The sequence below is a fragment of the Cyanistes caeruleus genome, chromosome 1 (assembly GCF_971803275.1).
Source record: "Cyanistes caeruleus chromosome 1, bCyaCae1.hap1.1, whole genome shotgun sequence".
Lineage (NCBI taxonomy): Eukaryota > Metazoa > Chordata > Aves > Passeriformes > Paridae > Cyanistes > Cyanistes caeruleus.
Genome location: NC_141701.1, coordinates 113,720,502 through 113,748,098, shown reverse-complemented (window position 1 = coordinate 113,748,098; position 27,597 = coordinate 113,720,502). Strand labels below are relative to the sequence as shown.

General features: G+C 39.9%; 1 long non-coding RNA gene across 1 annotated transcript in view; it reads left to right on the top strand.

Annotated features, from left to right (window-relative positions):
- Positions 1 to 11,026: 11,026 nt before the first annotated feature.
- Positions 11,027 to 27,597, top strand: part of LOC147655836 (uncharacterized) — a 45,758-nt gene continuing 29,187 nt past the window's right edge. The window contains exons 1-4 of the long non-coding RNA XR_015276565.1: positions 11,027 to 11,162; positions 11,350 to 11,540; positions 14,698 to 15,737; positions 18,990 to 19,142. This is a non-coding gene — a long non-coding RNA (uncharacterized LOC147655836). The remainder of the gene's footprint in view (positions 11,163 to 11,349; positions 11,541 to 14,697; positions 15,738 to 18,989; positions 19,143 to 27,597) is intronic.

Sequence of the window (27,597 nt, the reverse complement as noted above, 5' to 3'; positions counted from 1 at the left end):
CTTTTTTTTTGGGCTGGACTCCCTCCCACCCTAGTGTTACAGCTGTCTCCCTCATTCCAGAGGTGAAGTCAAACACAGAACAATAATTTCTGGACTGACCTTGCCAACCCAGATCTGACAGGTATTCTGCTGGGCTTCTGGACCTTACTTGTAAAGCATTTGAGCCTGTCCCCTGGACACTGTAAGTTACTCGTTTTTATTTGCTAGTTTTTAAATAATATGAAAGATTACATCCAAAATAAAGTCAATACCAATGTAACTTAGCTGATGGGTATGGGCAGACAATTACAAGCTGTTTGATTAGTCAGCTGAGCTTCACATTGCCTCAAAATGTTATACTTCTTGTGGCCCTAGGAATAGCTCAAGTCTCAAGGTTTTGTGGCTCTGCTCAAAGGAAGGAGTGAGCATTTGGATGGTTTTGCAGTTTTGTAGACAAATGGCAACCTGTGAAGCAGTACAGCTCAGCTGCAACTGTCTATAGCTGAAATCTCTAAGAGAGAGAGAGAGAAATCTCTAAGAGAGAGATATGAAGAGAGATGAGATGATGTGAAATTCAGGAAATAAATCTTTGAGCTATGAGAGTTTAATGGTCTCCAGGGCAGCAACATGGTGCAGAAGCTCTAGGGCTAGGGTGAGGAATTTGGAAGAGAATTGGATGCACTTTGCTCTGAGCATTTCTCAAAGCTCCCTGACTAGAGCTAAAGGATAAAAACAAATGCTTTCAGCAGGACTGCTTCAGCCTGCAAGCCACCAAAAGGCATAACAAGTTCAGTTCATCTGTATTCTATGAATCCTGTGGGTCTTTCCCTGCATACTCAGGCATGTCCCCAAGCTGTCAAAAGGCAGCCAAGCATTCAAGCTACCCTGGAGCCTGTCATGGAGCATTCTCTGCAAGTTCCAAGAGTTTCTGATGCCTTCTCCTGTGCCCTGTTGTGCTCTCCTGTCCTATGGAGCTCCTGAGCTCACCTCTATCTTCCAGTAAGATGCCAAGGAAAGGTTCCTCACCTGGCAAGTAAAGTTTCCCAGGCAGAAGGGTCATGTGTTTCTCCTGATGCTTCACAGGACTCCTGGTGAGGCAGAATGAACAAGTGTGCTACAGGTAAATCTCAGGTGAGAAACTGGCTCACAGGTGGGATTGTAGTCAGTGGGGTGACATCAGACTGGTGACCTGTCACTAGCGGGGCTCCACAGGGCTCCATCCTCAACCCTGTGTTCTTCTACATCTTCATAAATGACTTGGAAGCAGGGCTGGAAGGGATTCTAAGCAAGTTTGACAATACTAAATTGGCAGGAGCTGTTGACTCCCTCAAAGCCAGAAAGGCCTTGGCAAATTAGAGGGCTGGGCAATCATGAACAGTATGAAGTTCAACAAAGACAAGTGGAGAATTCTGCACCTGGAGCAGGTCAATCCTGGGTGTATGTACAGACTGGAGAATGAAAGGCTGGAGAGTAAAGCTGCAGAAAGGGACCTGAGGGTCCTGGCTGACAGAAGGTTGAGCATGAGCCAGCAGTGCCCTGGCAGCCAGGAGGGCTAATCCTGTCCTGGGGGGCATCAGGCACAGCATCACCAGCTAGGCAAGGGAGAGGATTGTCCTGTTCTGCTGTGCTCTGGAGCAGCCTCACCCCAAGTGCTGGGGGCAGTTCTGGGAGCTATAATACAAAAAATATATTAAGCTACTAGAGGGTATCCAAAAGAGATCTATGAAGGTGGTGAAGGATCTAAAGAAGAAGCCTTATGAGGAACAGCTGGGGTCACTTGATATGTTCAGCCTGGAGAAAAGTGAGACTGAAGGGAGTCATCACAGTCTATAGCTTCCTCATGAGGGGAAGAAAAGGAGCAGACACTGATCTCTCTCATGACCAGTGACAGACCCTGAAGGAATGGCATAGCACTGTGTCAGGAGAGGTTTAGGTTGGTTATTAGAGAAAGGTTTTTCACCCAGAAGATATCTGGGCATTGGAACAGGCTCCCAGGGATGTGGTCACAGCACCAAGCCTGACAGAGTTCAAGAAGTGTTTGGAAAACGTTCTCAGGCACATGGTGTGACTCTTGGGGTTGTCCTGTGCAGGCCCAGGAGCTGGACTTCAATGATCCTGGTGAGTCCTTTCAAACTCAGGATATTCTGTGATGCAGCAGAAAAAAACACCATATGCAGGTCAACCTACTGTTTATGTGCCTCTTTCAGTGTACGTGATAATAATCAACCCCCTCTTAACAGCAGATAACAGATAATCAGTGGTAAGTTGGAGCAGTTTGAGGTTTTGAGTTGTTCCATTTGCAATCAGTGGCACAGTGCAGCAAAAGGCTGCTGATGGCTAGCTCGCCCATCTAATTGGGTAGCAGAGTATTGCACTGCATGGTGGCAATCAGCTGTGCTGCAGACTCCTTCCTCTAGCTATCATCACAGTTAGATACTCCATTTCCTTCACAAGCCTCTTCCTTCTGCATAAACAAACTTTTCTGTATAACTTAAGTGACCACAAGTCTAAAATGTGCTGGAGTATTAACATATCCATTCTCAAAAATACCTTCAAGGGATATTTTATCTAAATCTCCTGTGCAGTGGTAAATGCATTGCGGCTTTCTAAAGCATATTAAGCAAATTTATTCTTATATTCCATGGAGTTGGTTATTCAATTTTAGTCCCTCTCAAGAGGTAGGAGCTGAGGGAGGTGGATCAGGGTTCTGATCTGGTAAACAGATTAAGAGGTCTGAACTGGTGTCTGGTCACATGTAGACTTCTAAATCCTGGTCTCAATCCAGCTCACTTATCACTGGGATTCCATGGGATTATCTCCCTGTAGGATTTATCAGGTTTTCTGTACCTAGAAATGTTTCTACAGCCATATCCAGGTTACTTTCCCTGTTTTGAAAATCTCAGAGCTTGATATCAGCCCAGTGTAACACGGAGCCAATTTGCAGGAAGGGCCTTGCCTGGAGATGTTGCTCAGGGGACATGACCTGGTAGAACACTCCTTGGAGGAGAGTATTTCTTCCCATGAGGCCCTTGGCTGCTCATGAATTTCATATTGGGGGACAGAAAAATAAATAACATTTACTGCTGTGATCAAACTCAGTTGATTTATACAGATTTTCAGAAGTCTTTCTATACTCCATTAAAACCTGGCCTGGGTTCTTCATGGATGATTTTTTACAATTTGTACCCACCCACCTTATTTAAAAAAATACCTGTTTTAATGTTCACTGCTGCCAGGCAAGTGTCACTAATTGCTACTAGTCAAAAAGTCTACAAAAAATCAATACAAAAAGAAACAGCAACTGAAATAGGAATGGCAGTGTTCACAATGAAGTCCCATCTTAGCTTAAATCAACTGAAAAAATAATTGCTTCTTCCACAGGAATGTCTTTTGTTTACTAATTTTTTTAATTTATTCTTTACACATAGTAGTACAAAAAGTATGAAATTACTGAGGCAGGATGAGGAGTTTGCACTTCTGCCCTGTCTGTCCCTGGAGTCCTCTCAGCACAGCTAGGATGGAAATAATCAGGAGCATCATGATCAATGAAGCAATTCCCACCCCAAGAGAAGTCAGAGAGTCAGTCTCACTATTTGTGAGTGGGGAATAGTGTCTGTTTGACTTAGAAAACTAGGAAGAAAGAAAGATGTTATATTTTGCCAATATGTAACTTCTCTTCCATCGTGGTGGGATGGTTGGTGAATGATTGCATTTACCTCCCACTCAATCTGCATTTGTTTCCGAAGGTCTGTTCCTCACATGAGACACGGGGAGGAAATAAATTGAGTTCCTGGATGTATAAAGCCATAGGTTGAAGTTTATATAACATAAGCTCAGAGAATAAAAATTTAACTTTTTTTAATTTTTTTTTTTTTTTACAAGAATTACAATTTACACCAGATGTGGTTCGGAACACACAACTGAGCCAGAACATATACAGTCACACATACAATCAATTATCTACAGATCAAATAGAGAATTAGAGAAAAATGGCCTTGTGTACTACAAAACAGGATAAAGCCCCCCATCCCTCTAAAACATCATATTCTTCACAGTTTAATTAGCAGCAACAAAAAAAAACAAACTAGAGAACAAACATTTCCATATAATATGGAAATGGTTTATGGTCCATAGTCTAAACATTTACATCTGAAATATTTGGCTGAGGATGTTCCTAGCCCCAGCACAACAGATGTAAGCAAACATTAGACATGGGCCAGGTCTCAGCACAACCTTGCAACACAGTAGGAGAGCAGCCCCTCCCAGCTCTCCTACCTCCTGCCTTCCCAATGAAGGAGGAGGATGCAATAAAACACTTTATTTCTCTTACCTGAGTGCAGCCCCAGGTAATGAGGGATGACTACTCTGGCAACTCCCAAAGGCTGTTTTTTGGCAGCAGGAGCCCCAGGAGAAGGGGCTGAGAGAATGGAAGAATGGAAGGACCAGGGCAAGACAGATCACAAAGCTGGAATGCGCGAGACCGATGCACACCTCTGCGAGGCACAGTGAGGCTCCTTTCCACTGGCAGCAGAGATTGCTTGTCCACAAGAAGCCTTTGCTTATTGTTTCCCACTGGCTTCTTCATTTCAAGGAAGATGAAAACCTCTCAAATAGCAAGTGGCAGAAACACCACTGCCGTGTTTGTGCCATTATCATGTTGTTAAGGTAACTGCTGAAGGTCCTTCATTCTCCCATGGTTTATTTTGCTGTTAGATCAAACTTGTGAGACCTATTTATATCCAATAAGAGCCCTACAGAGAAGAAAATATGATATTTTCTTTAAGACAAAACTGAACTGAGCAACTAAATATCTGGTGAACTGTTTACAAGTTGTCTGCAAACATATTACACACCTGACATCTTCTCTGCCCAAAATTAATTTCCAAGTAATTTATGTGAATAGTATTAGGTTTATATTGTGTGTTTGTACAAAATATATGCTTAATTTGTTATGAATATACCATACTCAACATTTCAGATGGTTCTGTGCATTAGACAGCATGCTTCAGTTTCCTGGTTGGATGTGTATCAGGCTTTTGGGGAGGATTTATGTGAATGAGAAATAATAGACCCTTCAGAAGAAGCCAATGAACATTCTTGTCAGATTCTTAGCTTGCCTGAGTATTTATGGAACACTTGATTACATAAGTATTATGGGCTTATTTTAAGTGAACATTAAATAAACTAAGTCACCACTCAGTATGAATATTTTCCCAGTTTCTATAATAGAGACCTTGTATACTTTCCACTGGCATGGAGAACAAAGTGAAAAATCACTTTGAAGTTTTGCATTACTGCAAGTCTTAAGCACCATGGGTTATGTCCTCCGTATGCAAAGAAACAGCTTAAATTAATACTTCATCAAACAAAGAATTTTGGAATAGATTTTTGACCTGCCTTGACACCTGCACGGTATTTTTGAGTTTCTCTCTGGATTCATGAGGGACAGAGTTCCATAATGACTACTGAGGCTCCCAGAAACACTGATTAAAACCATCACATAATCTCAGACTGGACATAAAATCATCAGAATTGACACCACCAACCTGGTGCAGGTGTTCTGCTCCTCGATCAGTGAGCCCAACATAAATATGTAGGTAGGGCCTGATGGTCCAGAGCAGCTGAACAGCCATTGCATCCTGAAAATTTGTATATAGGCTGTGGGTGTTGGATAAAAATCAGGCCCTAATGTTTCTCTAAGCTAAGGGAGGTGAGGGAAATGGAGATGTAGGGAAAGTGAAAACATAAGCAGCTGCACATATCTCAACATAAAATACTGTTTGACTGGGAAGGAGGAAGAAGAGAAAGAAGTAGCATCATCTGAAATGATAATGATCAAGGGGAAAGACACCTTAAAAGTAATATAAATTACACTGTGCTGCTAGAACCTTGGAAAAACTGTGGGTTTGCAAAGACAAAAAGAAAGGCTGAAATATTACACAACATCCTGGACATGTTCAGAGGATCATGGCCTCTCTGTGACTGTCTTCTGATGCCAAATAGAGCTGAGGAAAACCCAGATTTCATCTTGCATCCACTGCAGTGACCAAAGCATATGAAATGGCCAAAAAAACCAAAACCCCCAACAATCTATGCCCCCTTCCTCAAACCACCCAATGAAAAAGAAAATCAAGCACAGAGGGGTAATGAAGGAACGTGAACTTTAAAGCTCCCAAAATAGCAAGATGAGACAAAATACCTTTCTTTGTTTGTGCAAAGTCTACACAAGGTGGATACCTAAAAATGCAGACAAATATTCCTTTGACAAATTGGCCATGGGTGATTTGTGCATCCCAGCTGTAAAGCTTTGTAAATAATGAAGCTTTCTATGTGCTTTTAAAAGTCTCCAAAGATGCTGCTGGACTATCAGCTGTCAAAATAGCATTCCCCAGCTTGTGCACAGCATAAACAAGTGCTCTTACACCTGCCAAATTCAATTGCACAAGAGGAAGCACCAGCTGACCAGTGCGAAAAGAGAGGAGGAATAAGATCTGCAAAAAGGGGTAAGTATGTCTGCTGGATACAGATACACACCTTTGGGTGATGAGAAATAGAGCTTAAAAAAAGCCAAAATCGTAATATCCCCCAACCCTGACCTCTGCTGTAGGTAAAATCCTTTTGATTTCAGTGTATTTATATTCTCTGTTGCTATCTCTTGGAATGGTAGGAATGCAGAGGTTCAAATATTGGATTTTTTTTTAAGCTTGTGTTATTGGAATGGAATGGGAATGAAAATTATTAATGCTGTTGAGGGACTAGCATGGTTAAGATCAATCCCAGATTCTAAGATGACAAAATATCAAGAGCTGCTCAAAGTTGTGGCTTTCATTGGGGCTCTTCTTAGTGCCATTTTGTCAGAGAATAAGGTAGTGTTTTTCAAAGCTGGGACCAAATGAAATTCCATTTACTGTGGAAATAAGCTGTGTCAGGAGAGGTTCAGGTTGGATGTTAGGAAATGATTCTTCACCCAGAGGGTGAGTGGGCACTGGAACAGGCTCCCTGGGGAAGTGGTCACAGAACCAAACCTTTCTGAGTTTAAGAAGCATTTGGACAGTGCTCTCAGGTACGTGGTGTGATTGTTAGGGATGACCTGTGCAGGGCTAGGAGTTGGACTTCAGTGATCTTTGTGGGTCTCTTTCAACTCAAGATATTCTACTTTACTCTATACTCTAATTCTATACTCTGCATGAAGGGGGAGGGAGTGAACAGGTAGCTGTTAATGCATAGAGTGGACAAATTAAAACAAATCTAATTTTTTGCTATGATCTTGAGAATTATCAAGCACACAGGCTCCTTTAAAACCAAAGAGTGCTCTGGGTATCTGGTATCTCAAAACAGTCCATAAATTGACAGACATATTCTGGGGCAATGTTATTATTCAAACCTGCCTTCATCTGTAGTTGGGGTATTCACCTTCATTTTCAATCTGTGTGTTTCCAGGGAGATGAGGTAAAAGGATAGCACAGATTATCTGGTCTAACAAGGATCCTGCCTAAGGATCAGCAAGAGAATGACTAATGCCAAGGACAAACTTCCTAGAAGTGCCACAGGCTTCAGTGTAAATACACAGCTGTCATGCTTTTGAGTTGAACAACTGCAGTTCAAAGCTCATAGATCTTCACCTAATGAATTTTTCTGTCTTGTCAATCTCTTTTGCAAGAACCAGCTTGGGTGATTGATTTTGAAATAAGGGTGCTATAAACCATCTTAGGGAAACCAGGTGTAAATGCTCTGCTGGGACAGGTGCAAGGCAGGTACTGCAGTGAGAGATTGTGCAAACTGTTACACCATGGAAAATAAAATGTGATATAGTTGGTAAGGGTATGTTAAAAGAGAATGAATCTGAAAGTGATTAAATAAGAGCAGGATGCCATATACTGCACTTACACCTTGATAGAGCACAAGTGTTCATACTTTATAGAGTGGTGACATAAAAAGCCCTTTTTAATTCTTAAAAGCCTAATCTTGAATTGGCTGCTCTCTGGAAACACAATCTTGCACTCAGGTGCTAGTAATTCAGGGGAAAGAACAAGTTTTTACTACATAGATTGCTATTACTGCAGAGTCTAGTGAGAGGAGGGCACACAAAATGTCACAGCTTCTCTCCAAATATTTTGACCTTCTGACCATGGAGACAAGGAAAATGGGGACAGAGAGAGACAATGGTCAGTGGTATAACCCATGGTCTCCTGAGATACAGCCTGGAGTACTTTCCCTTGGATGACACTGTGTGTCTAAAAGAGAACTCAGAGCACTACATAAATGCTGTTCATCCAAACAAATCTGCTGCAAAAGAGGCTGATTACTAGACATACAGTGAAAAATTGCAATAACAAAATAAGGAAAAAAAAACCCCTCAGAGAAAATGTAATACTGAATGTGTAATTGCCTTATATTTTTTTTTCCTGTTGCTAATGCTGGTTGATGGCATAACAGAATATTGAAATCGATATGATAGTGATTTTATTGAAGGAGATGCTTTTCAGGATAATCTTGTTGGGTATCAAGTTTAGATATTTCTCCTAAGTTACATAATCATTAGGCATAAATATTTGCCATGTGATCTTTCAAGTTTGCTTTAGCAGTACTTCATTCGCATGGCAGGTGATCATTCCAAAGTACAGAACTGCTGAAATGCTGCTTAATTTATGTATCTGCCATCCTACAGAGTCTGCATCAACTTCTTTCCCTCCTGGTTTTACTGATACTAGGCAACAGCACCAGCCTTGAGTTAAAACCTTTAGATACTTAAGGTACAAGTGTACCTTATAAAATGATAAAATAAAAGTGATAAAATAAAGCAGAGGAAAAGTTTTGTGTTACTTTCAGATGAACATTATTTGAACATTATTTGAATATAGAGGAGTTATTCTGGAATGACTTTCCTGGATTTGAACAGTTTGTATTTCATCCCAGCTCTAAATATGAATTAATACAAATATGAATGAGAACCTGCAGGCACCTAGTAGGCTATTGGATTTGGAGCTGTTTAAATAATTGAGCTTCTTAAGTAGCATGAAATCCATGTGTAGCTTGTAATGTTTGATCAATTTGAGTGAGATGCTTTATGCAATGGAAAAAAATGTTCATCCATTCTTTTTGGGGTGCCAATGTTGATTACAGTGTTTTCATACAGTGTAGGATGAAATTACATGGCCTTGAAGAATAACCTTCATTTTTCTTGTGTAAAACAATACTGTAATTCTATAATTCTTAAAAGTCAATTGCAAGGTCTTTTGTTCAATACCGCTTCCAGAAGTTTCTGGAGCATAAAATTATGGAGTATATTATTGTCTGATAACAGGACATATGAAGGGCAGACACTTTCTGAACCTTCCCAAAGAATGGAGAAGATCTGTAAGCAAATACTTGCAGACCCTAATCACCTTTTAAAGTCCGTGTCATCTATTGAATTTCATTGGCAGCTTAACATGTGGAAAGTATAACTTAATAAACACTAAAATATATCTCAATACACATAGAAAATTATACATAATAAAAGATTTTGGAACTGATGAAGGTGGTATGAACTGTTTGAAAGCACTCACTGTAAAGCAGAGACTTATGCTTTACAGAGGATGAGGATCTAAAAGAAACTTTGTATGCCCTTTCTCATCTGCCGAGTTTAGTTTCAGGGCATCCTTGAGTGGCTTTGTCAGTAGATTAGCACTGGCATTCCTACAATGATATGTGAAGACCAAAAATAGCTGTTCTAAGGTGCTTCTGAAATGAAATTTCTGGAAGGAAAATGAAAAGCTAAATATACTTTGGAGTCTCTCTAGACTCCAGAGAACAAGATTTAGATAAGCTCCATGAATGTGAAAAATGTGCCTCTGTCCATTTATCACATCAAAACTCTTAAATGTACTTATATGCCTGAAATTTATAGTCTTTCTCTGAGTCAGAGAACTTAATAGTACTTTCTTTTTTTTACTTTTGTAATCATAGAAGTTGTTAATCAAATGGTTAATACACCAGCATGATTTTTCATGCCCTAAATGCCATCAACAAAAAAATGAGCTACTAATCATTTAGATAAAGTGGCTTCATAAACCTGCATTATGCACTGTATATCTTCATTCAGAAACCAAGTCTGTTACTAGTCTTAATTATTTCTTCTGCAGTTTTATGTCACAGATGGCTCTTATTAAATTTATTTTCCTTTAGGGCTTACATGGTAAAGATGTTGATTCAAAATGAGATCTAGCATGAAAAAATAGTCCTTCTGTGATACATCCTGGGATACTTGCTCTCTGACACTATCTTGATGATGAGTGGTGAAATGGAAAAGTGCCATGGTCAGCTGGTGGAAGCTTTCAAAGAGAGCCTGTGTTAGAAAGTAAATCTTGCTAGTGGTTTCCAGCTCCTTGTAGAGTATACTTAATGAGCAATTAAACAGCGCAGAATGTAGCACAGTACACACATGTGAATTTTTCAGTTGGGACTGTACTTATTCTGCATTTTTAAAAGTCTAAAAGATGAAAAGCATAATCTCCTGTAGCTGCAGTAACCTGCAGTGTTGAGGGCTGCCAACAGAAGAGCTGGTGCTAAGGGTCTAATCCTGCCTTGATATCATGGCACATCCACAGCATGCCAAGTCAGGGGAGAAATTCTATTGAAGTTGATGCTGATTTTTCCATTAACTTTACTAAGATGAGATTTGACCTCAGGAGAGGGAAATATGGCTCCTGCTACACTGATATCTTTTGTTTATTAGTCTTTGAAGTCTTCTTTTCTTGTTTTTTCTCCATACCTCAGCAGAGGTTTGAGGATTATTTTTTAACACCCATTTGATCAGGGTCCTACATTCTAGCTGTTTTCAGCTCAAAATGTTAGAAAAAAATAAAAAAACCCACTTCTGTTGATGCATGAAAATTGCTTTTAATTTCATGGGCTGTCTTACATATTTGAATTCTGGATTAACTATGTAATGGAGAGAGTAGAAATGCCTAAGAATAGGGGAATGATATCAAAGTAGAAATAAAAAAGAGTTGCATTTAAACTACTGCTCCTCAAAGAGCTTTTTTTAAGTATGTGCTCTCTCTAGACATGAAAAGCAGCATTTAACTGAGCTAGAGAAGTAGCCAACACGTAAAGGATGGGGACCAGCAACTACACACCAATTTGGATACTTCAAAAAGAGCAGCAAGACAAGCAAGTTCATACAGCTGGCAGCAAAACAGGTAACTCAAGATCCTGTGTTCCAGAGAAATGGTTTCTCTGAGGACACCTGATGGAGATGGAGGTGCCACGGCAGGGGCTGTGTAACCTCAAATGAGTGTGAGAAGAAGGACAAATACACATATGGGTATAATTCAGGCCATTCAAGATCTGTTTTCTCAGTTCTGCTTTTGTGATATTGATCTGCAGGAGTGTTACAGACCTTCTGGAGCAGGTTGCTGTTGGTCTGTGGAAGGTGATATTACCATTGCCTGCTACAGTGAATCAAAGATCAAGCAAATTATAAAAAATTAACAAAAAATGTGATGCAGAGATGGAGAACAACAAGATAAAGAATGACCACACTTTTTGGACTGGCACATGATTTTGATTTGGAGCAGGTGAATGTGCTTCTCAGCTTTCCTTATGGGGATGTTGTCCTCTGTGGGGAGGGATGTTATGACCTGGTTATTGAGAGTTGCCTCTGCCCAAATTAAGGTACAAATGTGGGCATATGTTGAAGTCAGTAATATGGATTTAATTTAACATTGAATGTGAGGAAGAGTGATAGAAAGAAACAGAAAAAGAGGAGAGAGACAGACAAAGCAGAAAATAGTCACCACCTATGGATCCAGCAGCATCTTTTTGGTCCTTCTTCACCACCCTTATCTCAGGTTCCCCTGTGGGGTTTTAACTTACAGTCCAAGTTCCAGGTATCCACAGGCATATTCTGTGGGGGCTGCTGGTGGTCACAGGTGCCCTCTGTCCCATAACTTTGGGTGATCCTTGTTTGACATGTGAGGTGCTCATCAGCTTCTTTACACAGCTCTCCCAAGTGGGAATTTTTGTCTGGATGTTTACCCAGGATGTGCTGCCCAGATCTCAGCTCTGCCAGGCTTGGAGTCAGTGCCATCCTGCTGCTCTGCTCTGTGCTGCTCTCATGGTCAAGTCCTTCAGTGGCCTTAACAGTGTTTGAGACAGACAACTGTGAGCTCAAAGTCCTTACATCACCCCATGACTCAGATTGTTTTCCAGGGACTTTCCATCAGTTCACTAGTTGCCCGTAGGGGTGATGTGTACACAGAAGATATTAGAAGGAAAAACAAAAGCAGCAAAAACAATTAGGCAAGGAACCATAGAGTGTGCAATAGCTATCCCAGTCATTAAAAATGTAAATCCTATTGCAATCATTAACTGATTCTCATTACCCACTTCCCCCACCCCATGAGTCCCAAGGATCAGCATCTTCTTTAATGAACTGTGCTTGTGAGGGATTCCATAATACTGTGCCTGTTGGATGGTCTCCTGATATGTCTTGAAATTAGCCATGGAATTACACAGTGGCTCTCAATTTTTAAATCCCATGGAGGGGTAAACCCAGCAGATCACATATTAGGATGTGTCTTAATCAGCCAAATCTCAAAGGGATCTTGAGATCCAATACAGCAATTGATTACCTTTGCACACTGGAACAAGTGTGAATGGGTTTGCTGAGGAGGTGTGTTCACCTCTTCAGTGGCTTTAAAATGGGTTTAAAATTGGTTTTTCTCTAGACCACATCCACATAAAATTTGAAGAATTTCATAGGTAGTGCTCCTGTCCAACTTGGTAATTCCCTACATCATGAAAAATTAACTTTTAATGCACAAACTTCTCATGCAAAATATAAAAAAATAGTTTTCACACTAAAGTTTCTTATGCAAAGATATCCTTGTATAGAGCCCATTCTCTGTTCTTCAGGGGCTAGTGTACAGATCTACAGTTGTGATTTAATCCTGACACAAAACAAAAACTGTGGCTTTACTGTTGTTGGGGTTATAAGTGAAATTATTATCCTTTTCAAATTTAATTATATTATCTCAGGTTGCTTTTTCATTTTTGGAATTTCAGTGGGCAAACTGCCCTCATCACATTCCTTTACAATTATTGCCACAGTAAATGGTGCCCAAAACTGAGAGGAAGTGCTTGAGACATGCAACTGTAATCTTTAATTCCTTACAAGGGTTAGGGGAGAGAGAGGCAGCAACTTCAATTTTCCACACCACCCAATGTGTGCCAGGACTCCAAAGAAGCCCTTTGAAAAACACCCCTTTGAACTCTGCATTCCTTACTACTTTACCTGTTTTTCATATTCAGTTGCCCTCAGCTATATGCAGAGATAAAGTCTAATAACTTCACATAGGTTTTAGACTTCCTCTTTTTAAACCATGAGACTGGATGCTGATTTGTGTGGTTGGGATCTAAAACTGACATTGTGCTGAATCTGGGATTAAAACGGTTTTGGATTATTGTATCAACTTTTGCAGTGAATGTGAAATATTTTAATTATATCTAGATTTTATTATAAAACCAGCTATTTTTAATTTAGGTGATGTTTTCTTATGTTAATAGGAGATTGATAATGTTATATATTAACACTTACAATAAAATATCATTATGATTTTTAAAAGAAATTTATGACTGTTAATTAAGATGCTTCTGACATGAATATGCATATATGTCATGTGAGGCATATTCTTGTATTTATAAAATACATAAACTGTTTTGCTGTCAAGTGGCAATTCTTGCTGGCAGTTGTGAGCAAGGGAAATGAGACAATTGCTATGATATGAAACCAACTCTGTGAGGGATTCTGAAAAAGCTTTTGTTTCACTATTAGTAATGAATAATTTCTGTTTAAAATGAAATTTATTGGATAACTGCTTTGTCCTACTTACAGATTATTTTAAACCACTAGGGATGACAAAGAAAAGACTGCCTAATTGAAAGGATGATGTAGCATCTCTGCTACATCGAGGCAGCTATTCATAGTCCTTAACTAACATTCAGGTCTAGAGTAACTGATTTACAGTATTACTGACTATCAGCAAAAATTCATCAGATAATGTCCAATATAAAAATCAATTGTTTGCAATCCAGGTAATTGTCTTAATCATTATTGCCCATGTAATGAAGCTATACCAGTGTTTATGTCTCTGCTTATTAGGGCTAGTTCTGAGTCTATGGCTAAATACACGTAAATGGATCATGAATGGGCTTCTCATAACTTGGCACTGTTTAGTTTTGAGAAAATGTGTGTTAAGCTGACTTAGTTTGAGTAAAACTGTATTTTGTAATTACTGTTCGTAAAATGCTGCAATATGGAGGGTACTGGAAATAGCTTTATATCCATTTGGTAATGTTTCTGTGGTTTATACTTTCCAAGCTGAGAAGCTTGCCCTTATAAATAGATTTCAGAGCATATTTGATATGAATTTCTCTTTCCTGTAAATATCTGAGGGAAGTGTCAGAAGCAGTTCAAGTTTTGGTGACTGTTTATAAATTATTTCTTGGTTCTTGATAGCAGGCTGCTTTTATTTAATTGCTTATTTTCTTATAAAAATATTTGAGTCAGTAAAAGCAATCACAGTAAAAGGTCCAGATGCCTTACAGTATTAGAGATACAAATCAGACTCTCCCCATACGAACTTTCTAAGGGTTGTGGTGTCTGAATAGACAGCACTCCCCAGGGACTTTCTCAGCTGACTTTGTGCTGACAGCTCTCTGTCATATGTTTAGGTGGAAACAATCCATCCAGAAATGTAATGCCACTTCAGCCCTACATGAGAAGAGGACAGTGTTAACAGGACAGCAGGAGATGTGACAGCCAGTGACTTGGTGATGTGATGTGATATGGGGGAGGCTGTCAACAATGTGGCACAAAACTTCCTGGGAGATGTTGGCTGAGATCTGTTGCTCTATTGAAACAAGACTTCCAAAGACACCTTTTGGTTTGGATAAAGTTTAAAGGGAGACAAAGCTGAATGGTGGTAAAACCTGGCCATCTTTATGCCAGCTTGGCTGTGTCTGACTTTGCTATTGGCCACCTCTGTCTTCCCACATCCAGGACTCTGGAAGAGACTCTGTGGTAATGACCTCAGAGAGCTGTGAAACCCCAATGATTTAGGACCTCCTCAGCTCTGTTACTTTGTTTCCTGCTGTCTCTGCCCTCATGAACAAGTTGAACTGGACAGAGCTACAGGGGAAACATGGCAGCTCTTGATGCCATCTTATATTCTTCTGTGATTTTATATTCATCAGTCTGTGAGACAGGGCAGCTCTAGCACGTGACACCTGCAGGGGCAGGACCATGACTGAATTGTGTCTGGAGGGCTGTTTTTGCCCAGGCTCCACAGCAGCAGTTGCACAGAAGAGCAGCTCATGCATAACTTGCAGATTTTTGCTGAGAAGAGGCAGTTTGCAAAATCACAGAAGGGAAAAAACTGCAGTTTGCTTTATCATATTATTTCATTCTAACTGGAAACTGGCTGGAGAAACTGCTTCATGTAGTTTCATGAAATTTAAGGAGGAAGTGGACTGTTTGCTCATCTGTTTCAAGCTCCATAAAACTGTCTTTCTGATACAGGGGTGCAATACAGGCTGCAAAGATGAAAGCTGTGCTCACAGACTGACTGACCACCAGTAAGGATGGGATGCACATGGATGAAGATAGAGACAAAAGCCAGTCATTCACTTGTCACTCAGGAACAAGTCCTTTCATTAGTTGGAAAAACACCTATAAAATGTAGAAATCCCGAGGTTTATATCCCTCAGAAAAGGTAGGACAAGTGGCTTGCCTTCCTCTAGTAAGGGTTAAAAAATCTGATCTTTAAACTGTTTTATGAATGGTGTCTTGTAAAAGGAGAGTCACCTGAAAAACCTATATTTTTCTATATATCTTGTATTTTTATATATGTAGGTTGCATTATGCCCTGGTGCATTTCTGTCAGCTTCAGCAGGGTTACTCTAAGTTTGAGGGTTACCTGGACCCCTGGAGGATCCTCTTAGCCTGCATGCCTATTTTTCTCTGAGCCTCACATAATTTAACAAGTTTATTCCCAAAGTTCTTATTGATCCCTCTTTACAAATGTACTCCATCAATGTGCTTCTTTTTATTGCAACCCCCTTCCAGATAATGCCATCTTATGTTCAGTAAAAAAAACCACCTTGTAATGCTCATCTGAAGCAACAGGAATTCTTTCCCACAACCATGACAAGGCAAATGTTTCCAGAGAGGATGCTGTATCTTCTGCCTGGCTTGGATGGAAAGTTAGCAGCCTGCCCTCCTCTTACAGAAATGCAAGCACTAAGTCCCACAAGGCCCTGTGTACTTGCTCTGCACAATTTTAGAAGCTCCTTGTTTTCCTCACCTGGAACATGGCTGTGGGTAGGTGATTCTGGCTTTGGAAGCTATGAACAAGATCTGTCTTCAAAGCTGAATTACTTTTAGCGTGTTTCAACTGTGCACGCATCTTGTCACAATCAAAATTAACCAGGATGAATCAGCAATTTAATTTTCCTATAAATTATGTTCATATGAGTTCTGGAGGCTTTTTTTACCTTATCTTGGTACTTATAAATTAACATAGTGCTGTATATGCCTGCTGCCAACTCTAGTTATTTCTCTACCAGAATTAGTTTTGATTTTTTTCATTGTAGCTTTTATGATAACACACAGCTGATAATTTGGGAATGTGCTCAGAAATGTTAATTTCAGGCTAACCAGAGGTTACTTCATTACTGTGTAACTAAAACTGGAGCCCCAGGCTCCTAAATCTGCTGGGATTTTTATGATGGACTATTCTATCTGAGTGCTTGATTTTTGGAGGCTTGAGTTTGAGATGATTTTGTGAAGTCTGATGATATTTTCCCTTCCCCTGAATGTTGATCTGGTCCCATTTTGTTTGTTTTTTTGTGTTTTTTTTTTTGGTGCCACGTCTAAAAATCTGTTTTCGCTGCTTTGAAAAGCAGCCTGAATGACCCATGAAATAACAGAATCTCTTTGTGAATGCCTTAAAATCACTGCCTCAAGGCTTAGATCTTGGAGGTGATGAGTACTGGCACTCCAGGGGTGTAGGGTTCAGACTGGTTTTGCCCCCATCAGCAGATAGACTGAAGTCAGAGTGAAAGCTCTGAACACATCACACTCAGTGCCCAGCCCATATCTGTCTCTGGTGCAGAAAGGATTTTGTTCTGAGCAATGTCACACCTGGTTTCCAGAAGCATTATACTCATGCTTGCGCAACTTGCTGGATCAATGTGATGATGTGCTAGCCACAGTGACCACTAATTTCTGCAGCCTACAGTAAGCCCTGTTTCTAAAGGGAGAATGTAGTGACAGCATTACATGACAATCTCAGTGGTCTCAGTCAGGGTCTTTCGTCCACACCTAAATCACAAGGTAATACCTTCATTTTCAAACCTGTGTCACAGCCATGTGAGACAGACTTGTCTTTTCATCCTGCCTGAGACTGGACAATGCCCCCTAAGGAAAGGATTATGGAAACTCAGTGGTTTTGGGGCATCTGTTCTTTTGTCTGGGCTGATGACTTCACCAGCATGAGTGGCTTGGATTGGAAGAAAGCAAATTCAAAATCGCTGCAAGTTGGTGTTGTGTGCTGGAGGGGAGCCACAGGTACAGCCAGTGAAACGCAAGCGGGTTCTATGTTATAATAACTTTTTTCAGAGCTAAAATGAGAGGCTGTAAAGGACAGGTGTCTGCAGCAAATCTGTCCCTGCCTGAGGGGAGGATGCTGCTGAATCTGCTTTCATTGTGAGAAGGAAAGATAACCACAAACCTGTGCCAGAGGAGCGGGTGGGAAAAACCGGGGAGGAAAAAATTACGAGCAAAAGTCAACAAAATGAGTGGGCTCTTGGCCAGGCTCTCCAAGGCAGATGGATCGTACTGCTGGTTATGACAGCTGCAACTGAAAATGCAGGAGACAACGGGGGAAGCTGACAAATATTTAAAGATTACCACCAGCTGTTTAGCCCAAACCATTTCTCCTCTGCTGAGTAAACAAAGCTTTGTTGTGGAACTGCTTTACCTCTTCTCCATCACTGGATGGCAAAGATGGTATTTGAACATCCTTATCAAGATCGAGCTTCTGAATGCCAGCAATGTCTTATCCTGCAGTAAGATCCTCAAGCCTGATGGACCCACAACCCCCTGTGGGGTTCACACCAAAGCCAGTGGGACATTGTGCCTTCCTCCTTCATCTTGCTCTGCAGCCTGCTGGTCTCCCCACGGCTACTTGGGGAGGTTGGGCTGGCAGGGTGGTTGTGGCTCCCAGGTAGAGTTTGGAGGGAGAGGAGTGTCCCTGTATGACCAAGCAGTGCTCTTTCACATCGAGGTCTGATTCCTGTCCCTTTGCTTGCTCTGGGTGCCTACCAAGTGCAGGCAGCATTGCAGTTCTGTCCTCTGGAAACTCCGTGGCCCTCACCTGTCACCTTTGCTGCATCTTCTCCCATGTGCTGCTTGGCCTAGCAAACACAGCCAGAGCCTCTGGCTGGTTCTCTACCCCTTGTAGGTGTTCAGCTTGCTGGAGGAGCTGGGCTGCCCTGAGAAGGGAAGTACAGCCCCATACTTCCTCTTACTAGGCACTTTTCTGTGCTGATAAATTTGGCTTCAGCCTCCGGTACTTCTCTCCTAGGAACGCTTTATTTTTATTCATGACTAGAAATGCAAGTGTAACTGCCGGTGCTTAAGGTACCTATTGTAAATGTGACAGACTCTTCACCCAAAGGAGTGCTCAGAAATGTATTGTTTTTTGCCCACAGAGTGCCCGAGAGTGAGACTTTGTCAAATTTCTTTTGGGTCCCCACTCTGTTCTTAAACATCAGAAAAATGGAATCAAATTTAGGAGTCTCTTTTCCCTTTTAGTCTTGTTGTACTGCTTTTCATCTGAGATTTATCGAAAATACTTGAAGTGAGTTAGACAAAAATGGAAATTTTAAGAATCTGAAGGTGACTGATGGGAAGAATGGAGAACATTGAGAAAATCTTTGTTTTTCTTTTTTTTTAAAAAAAGGTTACCATCAGAACTGCTTACAGCTAAAGATGATGACTAAATATACTGGAATTAACCCATCTGAATACTAATAAGAATATAAAAACACAAAGGGATGCTGGAGGATGTGGCTGGTCACTGGCAGGGGAAAAGAAGATACTGCGGTCTGCCAAGGTGAGTGATACTAGGACAAGATTATCTTTCCTGTCATGTACTTGCCAAGCTGCAGCTTTTACTTTGGCTTGCTCCCTGGGCTTGGTGTCATATTCTCTCCCCCCACACACAATAAAGTGAAGCTTTAGAGTGGAGAAAATGGGCAAGGAAATTATGTAAATAAACCAGCCCATTGGTTGTGCCTCCAAGATATTCTGGAGTCTTGACTTGCCAAATTTCTCCTTGAGCAGGAGAAGGAGAATTTTCCTGCCTGGCCATCCTACTTTGCCAGTGTGGGAGCAGTGGAAGCCGAGCTGGCCACTGTGCTGCTGGTCCAAGTGGTGGCTGGGAAGGCAGCTGCTCCTGGGCTGTTTCTCTGGGATTCAGAGTGGTATTACTGATGTCATGCCCTTAGCAGGGCTGCAGGGAAAGAAAGGGGGAGAAACATCCTCAACTGAGTCTTGTGGGGAGAGTCCAACCCCAAATGAACACTTGTGCCATTGTAGCTTCCCATTGCACTGCATATATCTGCTCATGGGAGACTCCATCACACAGGCACACCAAGATACATATTTTGCTTGGCAGTTGTATGGATGTGTGAGGTCTGTTCATTTTAGTATAGGTAATTATGCCCAAATCTCTTTAGCCTGTCTCTGCTAGAGAAGTATTGCCAACAGGATTTCCCTTAAGAGAGGCCATAACTACATTTGCTGTAAGCATCTGATTAAGGCTGTTGTGGCTTTGGGGCTTAATTACACTGCAGAGGAACATGAACACAAGCAGGATGCCTGAACTGATCTTTTCCCAGGTGTGGGCATTCACTGCTCTGTAGCAGATACCAGCTTGTGTATTTGGTGGTTTTCTCATGCCTGTAGTTTCTGTACAGGTTCCACCCTATGAGTGATGGTTAGCCCTGATTTTTTCTTGAAATTTAATTTAGTATGTTCTTTCAGCCTCTCCAGAAAGAAACCTGCAGGAAAATTTCAGATAGAACATTTTATGTTGGGCTTTTTAAAAGCAAGATTACTGCAAAAAATTATGCATGCAGTGGCATTTAGAAAGGCAACCGAGATTTTTATTGAAGAGCTTGACATAGGTGGCATGATACATTTAAGGGCTTTAGTGATAGATTTAATTTAATTTCCAATTGGTAATGTTCAGAAAAAAATGTTAAAACAAATATTTAAATGAGCCTAGATGATTTTTTAAATCTGTTTTTCGTGACTGTTTTATCCTCCACTTAAAATGTTTTATTACAAGTTTTAGCAGGGTATTTAGTCAGAGAGGGGCATAGTCAGTTTTCAAGCAGCTTTATTATGTCATTATGGCATTATCTTATGGGGCATTTTTCAGTAATTTTCATGAACAGTGGTGGGACAGAGGCATGACTCCAAGGGCATATGTATGTGACTACTAAAAACCCTCAATGGCTGCTCTAATAATCTGGTGCAGCTGTAGAATGACTCTTAAATAATGGCTTCCATCGCAGTTAATGCATACCCAGTGGAGCTCACAAAATCCTGGGGGTCTTTGCACTCCCAGGATGTTAAGTCACTGTTGGGAACTCCATGGAGATGCTACCCTCAGCCAGAGACTTGGCTGCCTGTGAAGCAGCTGTGTTCAGGAGGGAGAAAAGGAGGAGAGGTGGTGGACTCAGAGTTGCTCTAAGAGTTGTTCTTCCAGAGCCTCTTCTGCTGTAAGTTCATGCCAGTAGATGAAAATCAGATATTACAATATTTTTGTAATAGATACTTAAAGAACAAATCTGTAAAAAACCCAGAGATTTTCTTTCAGAAAACAGTACAAAACATGAGAATATCATTGCTTCCTTTTTTTTTTTCATACTCAAAACTGATGCTTTCACTTCTTCCATTCATGCTATATTTGGGATTGCATTTTGGAAATGGACAACCTGGGAAATATGAGATTTGAAGTCCAGCCCTGTGGCTAGGGAAGCTTTAGAGGAATGTTAATGCTTTTGAAGACTAAGTGTGTCCTCCATAGAGTAGTCTTCAAACCTTAGGATTAATTTCTTCTGTTTTCATGTGGGACAATGCAGATATTTTTTCCTGAATCATGCATTCCTGTGTCACACCATGCTGATCTGTCATGGATCAGTTGCATGGATATGCAATGCCATTCCTTCTCGGTTGCTGTGTTTTCTGAAACCTGCTCACTTGTTTGGAGATGCTGAATAAAGTCAGCCACTGCCATGCCATCATTAGCTCAAAGTTCTTGGATAGACATCTGTATGCTTTCTTCATCATTTTCTGTCAGATCTACTTGTTTGGTAGATGATACAAGGGAAAGATAATGAGAAAAGTCTAACAAAATTAGGAGAAAGTTTTCCTCTGCCAACAGGTATTAACCATTGCTCCTTGCAGGTTTCAGGACTACAAGAAGAAAGGATACCTGTTTAAAAACTGATTCCATGAACTATTGCTGACAAGAAGGCAGGTTATATGTACTTTGAAAAATAAAATTTTACATGGCACAATGCAAAATTTTACATTGATTGGGATTTCCAAACCTATGCCTGGTTCCCAGCCTTTCTCTCAAAGCATGCACTCTGTTCAGAAAACACACATACCTCTCTAGACTCACTACAGGTCTGCTTACTACTGAAGGAAAAAACCCTCATAAAGCACTGGTTTGTTGCTGGCCATATATCAAATACAGGTTTTTGATTTGGGGATTCTAATGAATCAGTCAAGCTAATAATTCAGAGAGGAATAGCAAAGTGATGAGTGAGGCTTTGCAGAATTTGTTTTTGAGGAAAACAGTGAACTGGGAGATTTTGTTGCTTGAAAGATGACTACTAGAGATAAAAGGGGAACATGCATCCGACCTACAACTGAGGGAGTACAAGGATGCAGAAATGCTTCTTTACATAGTAAAACAAAAATTCTTTCCAGCAGAAGGAAATTTAAGCAATGGAAAGTGTTATAAAAATCTAACAGCAGAAAACCCCAGGTGATTAAATCCTTCTCCTGAAAAAGAACCTTTGGAAAAGAGCACTCAATTTGTGGTTTATTTCCCACTGTTCTAAAGAAAATTCTGCTCATTCTCTTACTTGCTGCAGTTATTGAGAGCAAGTAAAGCACTCAGCCAAGGTTTTGCATCTCTTTATGGCTGGAAGGCTCAGAGTGCTCATCCACTGCACCACAAACTGCTCCAGGCTTGACAAAGCATTGCCAGGAACGTTCTTATTCCCTTTTTTCCTGTAAGTTTCGGAGTTGGTTCTGCTTTTAGCCACATCCCCAGGTACCAGGTGTTATCTGTAATCCTGGCAAGCATTGTGTCTGTGTCTCACTGGTGTCTAAGCTGATGTGAGGTACTGCATGTTAGCAGTTCTCCACTGCGCTGTGGAAATACAGGCAGAGGCCAGAAATAAATTCCTTGTTATAATGTGTTGCTTATTGACTGGGAAGAGAAAAGACAGAGCTCCTTCCATTCCTTGTCTTTCTTATTTTGAATTGCTTTCAAGCAGACTTAGTAGTTTTTATGGGGAACAGAAAAGAAATTTTCCTTTAAAAAGTAAGTTCTTTGAGTACCTTAAAGTATTTAGCATTGTTTATGTATAGAAGGGAAACAAAAATAAAATACCAGGATGCCTTTTGACTTTCTCTGTCATTTTTTGTCTTTTTCTCAGCAGTGTCATCTTGCTGTTTTACTGGTTTGGATTTATTTAGGAAATCATGTCAATGATATGTATATATATTATTTATTTTTCTTTTCATCTTCTCCTTTCTTGGTCTCTGCATGAAGTTGTAGCAGCATTACCTGGAAAGTCTGGTGCCTGGGCCAATTCTGTTTAAAATAAAAGGCAAAATAATGCTAGGCAATGGAGTTTCACCAGAGAGGAGCTTGACCTGTTGTCCTGATATTGCTAAAACCAGCTGCTGCTGAAATGGCTCTGTTGCTGCTGACTTTCACATCTGGGGTGAGAAGAGCATGCTCTAAATGCAGAAAACTTCATGAACCTCAGGGGAGAAGTTGTGTCCTTCTTCTGGGAAATCATAGGGGTATTTATAAATCCTCAGCACACGAGAGCTGACCTGCCTGGTTGAGTTTACACAGCAGCTCCAGCTGTGAGTTTACACAGCATTTAGAATGCTCTTCCATGGCTTTATAAAAAAGGTCATGTTATTTTCATGGTATGATAATTCAGGGACCCAAACATCACAGCTGTGCAAGGAATTTCACAGCTTTTCTCTGCTGTGTCACCTCCATGCCTATCATCCTGAAACTCCAGTTAAGACACAAGGATATCACTAAAAAAAGACTTTTCTTTAAAATGAAAGTTTTAATTATGATTTTGCATCAAATGAGTTTGCTTCTTCAATACAGCAATGAAATGGGAATTGTTTCTGTTTTGCTGAATCATTAGCCTGGTATAAAAGTTAAAATATTTTTTATACCATAAAGATTGAAAATATAACATGCATTTATTAACTTAAAATCTGTAGTCTAAGAAACTTTATCTTACATCATTGGTTCAGCACCATTTTCATACATGTAAAATATGAAAGAATGCAAATGTTTAATGCAAATTCTACATAGGCAAGTTTAAGAGGGAGAATTTTCATTTCAGTTAAACTAAGATTATATTTATTTCACAGCTTCCAAACTGATTTAATTTTATTTAACTCAGATTCTAGAAATTATTTCTAAAGAATTAGGTTAAAAAATTGTATTCCAAATTATCTCAGTTGAAAAATATCCCTAAACACTTATCATTTAATGGCAATTTTATTGAAAGTTTTCAGATTTTGCTAAAAGCTTAATGGTATTTATAACTATGAATTTTATACCAAATTTGTATGTACCAATTTTACAAATAATGAAAATGCTTTGATAAAGAATTGTTTCTAAATATTTCACAGAGTTTTCTTTCATGAATTATCACAGGATATAATGTCATATTTTAAATGCAATTAAAAATGCTTGTAGTGTGTTTTCAAATTTTTCAACTTGATTATTTACTTATGTTAAAATGCAATGCAGAGTGAAACAGCAAGTCAAAATAGTTTAGCCTTTTATAATGAAGATCAAATAATCATAATTGATTGTAATGAAAAGTTTTCTTCAACTGGACCATTTTTTTTTTTGTCCAGCTCTTCCATTTTTGCTTTCTGATCTAGCAAGGATGCTGATTCTCAAAGGGACAGCTGTCCTTGATTAGATCAAGCTGTGATTCTTATCTTTTAAAATCTCCTAAAACTATAGCTTACTGTTCCAAAAAATCCCCATGTACTCCTTCTTTTCTCCCATATGACCTCTAAAAAAAGAGGTCATACTTCTGAATTTCTCAGTGCAACCTGGTGTAATTATTCTTAAGAATGATTGTTAACTTCTGGAAGGTTGCGGTTTTTTGTCACATGCTTCCAAATCTACAAGATAGGAGTTTTCACTTGCAGGGTGATGATTTATCAACTAATAGCCATTTTCTCAGAGGGGTTTCATTCTCCAGAGCCATGCCAATGCCTGTGCCTGTAAAGAGCAGTTTTATCTCTTTTTAAGCTCTGTTACCAGCACAGCTCTTCACTGCCATAGGTTCAACTGGCACATCCAGGCTTCTCGCTGTTGAGTAATGTCACAGCTTCATTTAAGATCCTGAAAGCTTGACTGATAATATTCAGATCCTATAGAAAAAAACCCTCTATGTCAAAAAATATAAACTACATTAAAGTTTCTAGCACTTTGTAATTGTATCTCTTTCTGATGAAGTGAATTCTCTCCATGGCTTTAGTGGACATCATTTAGCCCAGCTGGTATGTGGCTGTGCTGAAGTCACAGATCTTGCCCTGCAGAATTTAACTCTGTTTTGCCTACTGTTTGTGAGAGCGAAGGTACTAATGCTAAACAGATAGAGCAATTGCTTCAAAATTTACCTGTTATAAAATACTCATTACATACATTACATTTTTCTGTTTTCTTTCTTCTTCTTTTTTTTTTTTTCCCCTTAAAGAATCAGTAGTTTCAAGCTGTTTCAAGCCCTGCAACCCCCAGTTCCAAGAGCCAACCACTGACAATGTTTGCACTCACGCCAATTTTACTATGTAAGGTAAACCTTAATTTCTCCTTTATTACACATTTTCTTTGTATTAATTCCCTACTCTGGCAGGAGAAAGTCTCCAGAGACCCAGGAATGTGGTTTCCTAAGTCAATTCTTGAAAATGCAGCCCTTGGGGCTAAAGCAGGGGCTGAGTAAAGCTTTAGGCTTGTTGTTGTTGGGGTTTTTTTGTTTGTTTCTTTTGTTTGGTTTTGTTTTGTTTGCTTATTTGTTTTCTTTTGGTTTTTTTCCTATATGGCATGTAATAACCGTAAAATAGCATCACTTTATTTGATCAGTGTCAGAAGATGTTTTGGCTCTGGTTCTCAAATGTATCTGTGGTACAAACAGAATGAAAGAAAAATATTAGCCAGTATATTTTTATTAGGTGCAGTGTCAGGGAATAAGCCAGTTATTAATGGTATTTTTTCTGGTCATGGAATTAAATCCTATTTTAATATAACAGTGGAGAGGAAAATTAATACTGTTTGTTCTAAAATATGGCACTGTTCTCTGCACAGCTGAGAACAGACTGGAAGTTTTCTCTTTCTGAAAAAATAGTTTGCTTACTACATACTATCAATATGAATTCAATTTGCAGAGTATCTGTAGTCCCAGAACAGTACAATCTCAAAAATAATAGCTTTCTGCTTTCCCCTTGCCAATCTCCACCCTGGCTCGTGCCAGTGCATCCCAATGTGTGGTGCAAAGCCGCCTCCGTGCTGTACCGGCACGGAACACTTCACCTATAAATCATGAAGGAACAGTCTGTGCTGTCTTATCTCCTCTTTGACCTGGGTACTGCTCTGACCACAAGAGACTGTAATTTACTGTCTTTCACACCAGTGCAAAAGAAGTTGTGTGGTGCCTCCAGGCTGAGCAAACCCAGACGTGCTCAGGTGGCTCCACATCACTGACTGACCTTCTGCATTTCTTGCCAGTTCCTGTGGATGAGGATGATTTTGGGGGGAGGGTCAGGCACCTAGTGAACTCCTGCAGCATCACATCCTGTTCCTTAAGTCAGAGAATGTCAGGGTTTCTCCCTCTTCATCTTGATATCTGGCATGATGCTGGGGTGGGGTATGTGAGCAGCACTCTGGAAAATCTCCCTCTCTTGCAAGGTATGGTACAGGCCTTTGGGTTCCTGGGATGGGTTAGAGAAGGGACATCTCTTGGCATGTGGTTCTTCACCCACACAAAAACATGGATGCCACAAAGCTGGGGCAGGCTATCATCTCCCTCTGCTTAAGGACCATTTATATTTTCCTCTTCTCCTGCAATTCCTGTTAAAGTTTTGGGGTTTTTTTGTGCTGAGCTTAGACTAGCTTAAGCCTCTTCTAACTGGCTGCTTTTTCCTCTTCTCCTCTTCTAGATCCTTGTCCTCCTCTGTGATTTATTTTCTTTTTTACCCTTTTATCTTCCTTTGCACCCTGTGCTTACCTGCCATTTGTACTCCTTTTTTAGTTCTTTCCTTCCAAAACTGCAGCTTTTATACATTCTTCACAAATTATTATTTATTATTTACTTCACAAATAATTATTTATTATTATATATTTATTTTTTTATTTTTTACAAGCCTTTTCTCTTCCAGAAACATTTGATTCAGAAAGTCTTCTGTAGAATGCCACAAATACATCTTTACCCCTCTGTGTTTGCTGTTTCTGACATGCTGAACTTTAGTGTCCATACTCTGCTATCATTACCCTGATGTAAACCTGGAAAGACTCTTGTTTCTTAGCTATAAGTATGTGGTTGAACAATCAGCTTAAAGAAGAAAATCTTGGAATTCTGTACTTAAATTAGACATGTTTGTGTTGCTCTGCATCTACCATGGCTTTTGTTAGATCTGAGAAGTTGACTACCTTGAAGGTAAACAATTTTCTTCTGCAAGGTGGCATTGCTTCATGTTACACATGATGATTAAACATCTGTTTCCTTGGCTTGATGGTCTTGTCAAGCTTGACCTGGACCTATTGGTTTAAAACATAATTCAGTCATATTCAGTGTTATAGGTTAAACAAATTACTGCTAAACAGCTAATAGAGTTAACTATTAGTTAGAGAGGCTGGCCAAATCCAGCCCTGTGACACCTGTTTTATGCCAAGATTGAATTGTGTCCTGTACTGATAACAATGAACATTTACAGATGCATTTCTAATGGAATATTGTACTAAATTTATTCTTTGTTTTGTTTTCTTAACAGTCTAAGAAAAGTGTTTCAGAATTAAATCACTTGGCTGGCTCACACATCATCAGGCTGAATGCTAATTATTCAACCTAATTAAGTCCAGAATAAAAAAAGGGTTATAAACTATAAATTGAACTCTGGTACAGACACTTTTTGTAAAGCTTTCACCTTGACACTCTCGTGCTCCTGCTCCTGACTTTATTTTAACAACTGAGACATCGCTTCATTCCTGG